An 8,010-nucleotide genomic window follows, 5' to 3' on the forward strand; every position below is an offset into this window, starting at 1 on the left:
TTTTTTTTCTTTTTAAATATTTCCCAAATTATGTTTAACAGAGCAATAAAATTTTCACAGTGTGTCTGATAATATTTTTTTCTTCGGGAGAAAGTCTTATTTGTTTTATTTCGGCTAGAATAAAAGCAGTTTTACATTTTTTTAAAAACTATTTTGGGACAAAATTATTAGCCCCTTTAAGCTAATTTTTTTCCGATAGTCTACACAGAACAAACCATCGTTATACAATAACTTGCCTAATTACCCTAACCTGCCTAGTTCACCTTATTAACCTAGTTAAGCCTTTAAATGTCACTTTAAACTGTACAGAAGTGTCTTGAAAAATACCAAGTAAAATATTATTTACTGTCATCATGGCAACGAAAAAATAAATTAGCTATTAGAAATAGGTTTCTAAAACTATTATGCTTAGAAATGTGCTGAAACAATCTTCCCTCCATTAAACAGAAATTTGGGGAAACAAAAACAGGGGCGCTAATAAGTCAGGGGGGCTAATAATTCTGACTTCAACATGTATGTATATATATATATATATATATATATATATATATATATATATATATATATATATATATATATATATATATATATATATATATATAATAAAAATATATAGCAGTGTATATATAAAAATATATATACACTGCAAAAACTGCTTTTCTTACTTAGATTTTTTTGTCTTGTTTGTAGTCCAAAAATCTAAATGTTCTTAAATCAAGAATAATTTTCTAGACAAGTATATTGTCTTGTTTTAAGAAATAATATGCCAAAATGAAGTGAGTTTTTTTTCTTGAATCAAGCTAAATAATCTTCCAATGGGGTAAGCTAAAAAATCTTATCACAAATCGAAAACAAGATCATTATGCTTACCCCATTGGCAGATTATTTTGCTTGATTTGAGGAAAAACTCACTTTATTTTGGCATATTATTTTTTAAAACAAGGCAATATGTTTTGCTTGTCTAGAAAATGCTTCTTGAATTAAGAATTTGTAGATATTTGGAATAGAAACAGGACAAAAAATATAAGTAAGAAAAGCATTTTTTGCAGTGTGGTAATGACCACATTTTCATCACAACATAATTTCCAAACTGAAACTAACACTAATACCAATAAACTTGTAGATAATAAAGTACAAAGTTCTCTGATATATTTTGCCAAGTCATGGTGATGCAACTTCAGCAAAGCCTCAAGGCTAGCAGCAGAGCTAAATTAAAACCAGGAGAGGAGAGTACAATAAGGATGAGGAAAACGCTTAGTTTAACCAAGCTACACAATGAATGATTTCAAAATGAAACTTCAGATATGAGCTGTCTCTTATTGTTTGCTTATCTCTGTAAAGCTGTAAACTTTATTACAATGTAATGATATATTGTTTATCTGATTTTTATTGTTTTTATTAATGCTTAAAGAACAGAATACAGAACAATCCAAAGAGAAAAGAAAAAATAGTAACGAGTGTACAGAAAAACAAATAATAAAAAACAAAAAACAAAAGTATATATACTTAATAAAACTATGTAAGGGCCTTGTAGAATTACAAAATATTAAAGGTTTCAATAATAATAATAAAAAAACAGTTTTTAAGGCTTTCTTTTAGTAGTTTGGTCTTTAATGGTGTTCATATAATGTTCTAATTCTAATAAGTCTATCAGATCAAAAGGATTTATTTGTAAATGTAATTTTGTAAATAATATCAAAAGATTAAAGTTTTTTTTACAAAGGCTATTTTATGTGGGACTTGTTTGGCCTCCAACTCCATGACTCTGAAAGTAATTAGACTCAGTGTATGTAAATGCTGTACTGTACTGTATTTCTACTGTATGTAGTAATGAACTCCAGGTTTATAGAGTAGTTTACAAATTAACTATGTATAGTACAGTAATGACTGTATTGCATAATCTTACCCGGACGTATTACATTATTTTGGTCTTGGTTGAGTTTGTGTGTAAAAGAAGTTCAAGCATTTTAAATCGGGGTTAACCGGATGCTTTTTGTGTCAAAGCAACAAGAAATGTGTAAATTGTGTAGCCTACAAAGACGGATGTTGTGCTAACTGTGTTAAGAGTTTAGAAAACTTGTTAAATGTATTGAAACTCTGTCGTAGCAATTGTCAAAAACTGTAATATTATAAGCTAAGATTAATTGATTTGGCAGTAATTAGAATTTAAATAATCTTTACACTAAGGATTTTTTTCTTTTCACTTTTCATAGTATTTTATTATGTCTGATCATATATACAGTATCATTTCTGCAATTACAAAAAGATTTAGTCTGTCTTACAGAAAACAGCGATTCAGATCTGACTAAAATATCCATACACTGTAAAACTTCCATCAACATTTATGTTTTACATATCACAATTCAAAATATCAGAAATATCAGTTAAAGCGGTATTCAAAAATCTTAATTTGTAGTCTAATCATACTGAGCTTTATTTTTAGCATCACATGACCTGTTTAAGTAATACGATCACATTGTTTCTAATAAAATTTTTTTCACAAGCTATTTTCCTATCTAAATTATATAACAGGTCACAAATCTCCATGGCACTTTGATTGTTTGCATAGCTGATGAAGTCTTAAAGGCATAGTTCACCCAAACATTTTAATTTACTCCCTCATGTAGTTACAACGTTTTTTTCATTGAACATAAAAGAAGGTATTCTGAAGAATGTTGGATACTGGTGGACATTGAATTCCATTAAAGGAAAAAAAATACAATAGAAGTCAATTGTAGAAGTCATCGGTTTCCAGCTTTTTTTTTTTGCCCCCAAATATTTTCTTTTCCATTTATGAGGAAAAAAAAAATCCAAAACAAGTGGAGGGTCAGCAAATGATGACAGAATTAACATTTTAGAGTGAACATTATGTTATCAAGACCATATACCCATTGTTAAACAAGAAAAATGCCCGTTTAAACCACAAGAGGGCAGCAAACTACCATGAACAATCAGACATGACGTGAAGCACTTCCCATTCACTCATAAAGGGATGGTTCACCCAAAAATGAATATTTTCTCAAGTTTTCCAAACGTTTATACGATTCTTTATTTGTACTGAGTGCAAAAGAAGATATTTTGAACCTGCTAAGATACCTGGTAACTATTGATTTCTGTATAGACTATTTCAATGTGCTCATGTCATTGGCCCATGTACATTTCCTGCTTGCTATAAAACTAGTTCATAACTGTAAAGCTGGATTTATACTCCCTCACGAAATGGACGAGGCTTTTATACTTGCCGAGTTCACCGTTGTGATATTCTTTAATGACAGGGGACGGTCAATAGAAACTGACTGTAAAGTGTGACGGATAAACGGAGAAGTAGAAAGTTTCCGGAAATATGTTCATTAATATCACTCAATATTTTTAAACTATTTATTTTTATAAATTATTTTTATAATTATAAGGATTTTTATAACCATTCAAGATTTTTTTTAATCAAACGTTGATGCATCACTTGCTTTTGTTCATATCTCGAACAGTTTTACCTATTAAAGTTTATAAAAATATTAATGACTACAGAACATAGGTAAGAATGGCAAGAATAAAAGCAAAAAAGTACACTTAATAAAAATACAGGTGTTTTTTTTTTTTTTAAGTTTTAGCCCATTCCATTCACACATTTCTGTCTGGCTAGTTTCTGTCCTATACATATGCTAAAACGGCAATAATGGTCCAGTATTCCTGACCATTATCACCAATAAACCATCAGTATGTTGTAAAACGATAAGTTCAAATATTCCTTTCCAGTTATCAAAAAAATTATATGTGACTTCATTTTAGTTTTGTAAGTATTAAATTGTTTTAAATTCAAAATTGTAATATATGCATCAGAGTAAAACCTGTGATGGAAATCCCCTTCATTAAACCCTAGCTTTAACAAACTCAACCCTCAGGTTTTTACAAACTTTTTAACAAAATCTTTCCTCCTTTCTCACTGCTGTTGCAATTTTTGGCCAAGAATTATTGGTCATCTGGTTCTTCTTATGATCACGCATGGACAGAAATAAAGATGTCTGTACAGTCGTACCTGTTTCAAAATCTCTTCAAAGTGTTTCAAACTCAAATCAAACGCAGAGCCGCGTGAACAATATGCTCGAGTCTCAAAAAAAAAAAAAAAGTGCGCTCCACCAGCCGAAATCATGTCATGCGCACCCAAAGCGAACATCCGCAAATGCTGCCATTACGTCATATTTGCTGCGCGCACTCAAGCGAACTAACAGACAGGTCGCATATAAACCATGCTTAACAAGAAGCAATTCGATCATAACTTAATGTTTAAACAGCTGTCACAGCATTATTCATCAATATGTGGCTCTTTTTGGATTCTCGGAAGCTGTAGAAATTAAAAATGTAAATCAGGAATTACGTTGGGACCCGTGTTTTTGTTTACAACCCTCAAAATCCGCTTAAGTCGTGACATATCTGTGACGTATGGAATACTGTTTCCGGGTCCAAACCACTACTCATTTGAATTAAGAAAATATTTGTTTATGGACACTTTTTTGTTGTATCACACTTTAAAGTTAATTTTATATAAAATCATAGTGTACACAACAGTCTTTAGATTTACTGCTACACAAATACCAACATTTTAACAATTTATAAAAATTAATCACTTTCTGGCCATCGGATATTAGGCATGGAGATATATATGTATAAATACATATATACATACACACACACACATATACACACACACACACATATATATATATATATATATATATATATATATATATATATATATATATATATATATATATATATATATATATATATATATATATACATACATATACACACACACACACACACTATATATATATATATATATATACACCTTAAGAGATCAGAGGAGTGAGGTTTACCTGCACAGCACCTACTGGCTGGCTTCCGTTCCACGATTGTGATTCTTAAAAGTATTACATCACTTTGTAGTTGTTTTTTATTACCATTTGATGAGTCTCCCCTATACAGTTAGATAGAGCGCTTGGACCCGGAAGCCGCTTCGCGTGACAACAAGCAGATGGTCTAAAGGAAAAACAAATAGAAGTCAATGGTTACAGGTTTTCAGCGTTCTTCAAAATATCTTCTTTAGTGTTCAACAGAATAAAGAAACTAATAAAGGTTTGAAACAAGTAAAGAGTGAGTAAATGATGGCAGAATTGTAATGTTTGAATGAACTATCCCTTTAAACACAAACATTGACAGAGAAGAGATTAAGAAACATGCCATTTCTATAGCATTTCATTAATTATGCATACTATACAGTAAGCACTATACATTGTATAATTGTATACACTTCAACAGATGCACATGTTGTCTATATTATACATCTCAAGCACAGTTCTACTGATGGCTTTTGAGTGTTATGTTCGATCACTGAGGTCTCAACAGGCAGCACCAAGCCATTTATTAAACCAAAAGGAAAGCCTCTGTGTTTGAACCTTTGCTCTATTTATATTCAATATTCAGAATAAGAGTTTCTTCAGGCTCTGCAGGTCCCCTGAGCGAAGGATGAATGCATTAACTGAATGCATTGTGTTTTTGACAACAACAACAACAGGGTTGAAAACACTAAGAGATTTGCAAATAAAATAAAAATAAATTAACGCTGCATTTAGTGATATCTGAAGCATGTCAAATGTAAATGAGATAGAGATTGTGAGGTATAATTAAGTTGTCAGTACTGTATATAATCAAGAGCATGATCTTCTTCACTGTAGTGTGAAATCAACACTGTAGTTTATAAATAATAGGTTTCTAAATGATTAGTGCTTTCCTTCATTTGAGCTCCTGGGCCGAGAGAATGTTATGAAGAGAAGCCATGAGATTGGATTTGCTTGTCTTTGTCATATCTGTGGCCGTCTTCATTTGTCTTATTGCATTAACGGGCTCATTGCTTGCTGTCACGGCTGATAATAAGATGTCACGGCTGACAGTCATGCCACTGTGGGCCTCGTGATTATGAAATTTGATGAATTCAATCTAGCCTGGATGTCCACCGAAAATCCATGTTTGCTAATCAAAGGCAGTGCTGATGGATTTTTAGCCATTCTACTTATCAAATTTTATACAGTGTGTGAAATCACCTGGTGTTTATGAAAACACATACATTCATTGAGCTTTGGGTCATGACTGAAAGGACAAGATCTCGGATACAAGCGGCCGAAATAAGTTTCCTTTGAAGGGTAGCCGGGTGCACTCTTCTGGATAGGGTGAGGAGCTCTGTCACCCAGGAGGAGCTCGGAGTAGAGCCGCTGCTTCACCACATCGAGAGAAGTCAGCTGAGGTGGCTCTGGAATCTGTTTCGGATGCCTCCTGGATGCCTACCTAGGGAGGTGTTCCAGGCATGTCCCACCGAGAGGAGGCCTCGGGGAAGACCCAGGACACGCTAAAGGGACTATGTTTCTCGGCTGGCCTGGGAACGCCTCGGGATCCCCCCCAGAGGAGCTGGAAGAAGTGTCTGGGGAGAGGGAAGTCTGGGCTTCTCTCCTATGACTGCTGCACCCGCGACTCGGCCCAAGAAAAGCGACAGAAAATAAATGAATGAATGACATTCATTCAGTAAGTATTAAGAAATGCACATTGTTTAATATTTCTTTTTTTTTTTGTGTTTTAATTTTTAAAAATAATTTCCCAATGTGATGTTTTGTGTTAGGACATGATGGAATTGAGTTTAACCCAGCATTTTTTTTACAACTTTAATGACGTCTTAGTGTTTTTATTATGTTCATGGAAATTTTGTCGTAAGTAAGGCTTTTGTATATGATCTATTGTTCAACTGAAAGACATAATAAGCAAATCATGTCAAAACTGTAACATAGTTGCAGAAAAAAAGTGGACACGTACTAATGCATGTCAAAGAAAAGCATGTAACATCAACACTCACCACCACTATATTAGGTACACCTGTCCAACTGCTCGTAAATGCTAGTTTCTAATTGGTCAGTGACATAGCAGCAACTCAATGCATTTAGGCATGTAGACATGGTCAAGATGATCTGCAGTTCAAACTGAGCGTCAAAATGGAGAAGAAAGGTGATTAAAGTGACTTTGAAAGTGTCATGTTTGTTGGTGTCAGACGGGCTGGTCTGAGTATTTCAGAAACTGCTGATCTACTGGAATTTTCACGCACAACCATCTCTAGGGTTTCCAGAGAATAGTCCCAAAAAGAGAAAATATCTAGTGAGAGGCAGTTCTGTGGGCACAAATGCCTTGTTGTTGCCAGAGGTCAGAGGAGAATGGCCAGACTGGTTCCAGCTGATAGAAAAGCAGCAGTAACTGAAATAAGCACTCGTTACTACTGAGGTATGCAGAAGAGAGCATCTCTGAACACACAACATATCCAACCTTGACGCAGATGGGCTACAGCAGCAGAAGACCACACCTGTCAGCTAAGAACAGGAAACTGAGGCTACAATTCGCACAGGCTCACCAAAATTGGACAGTAGATTGGAAAAACATTGCCTGGTCTGATGAGTCTCGATTTCTGCTGCAACATTCAGATGGTAGGGTCAGAATTTGGCATCAACAACATGAAAGCATGGATCTATTCTGCCTTGTATCAACAGTTCAGGCTGGTGGTGGTGGTGTAATGGTGTGGGGATATTTTCTTGGCACACTTTGGGCCCATTAGTACCAATTAAGCATCGGGTCAACGCCACAGCTTACCTGAGTATTGTTGCTGACCATGTCCATCCCTTTATGACCACAGTGTACCCATCTTCTAATGGCTACTTCCATGTCAGTGCTATCATGTCAATATAGACCAAAATCTCTGTGGAATATTTTAAATCTATGTCATGAAGGATTAAGGCAGTTCTGAAGGCCAAAGGGGGTCCAACCCGGTATTATTAAGGTGTACCTAATAAAGTGGCCGGTGAGTGTACAGTATGTTATGATGCTTGAAAACACTTTCTCTTTTTTGATACACAACTATTATACATCACATAAAAATAAATTAATTTTAGAATCAAGATTTTATTTGACCTTGAAAACTGT

This window comes from Danio rerio, chromosome 14 (assembly GCF_049306965.1).
Source record: "Danio rerio strain Tuebingen ecotype United States chromosome 14, GRCz12tu, whole genome shotgun sequence".
In the NCBI taxonomy this organism is placed as follows: Eukaryota; Metazoa; Chordata; class Actinopteri; order Cypriniformes; family Danionidae; genus Danio; species Danio rerio.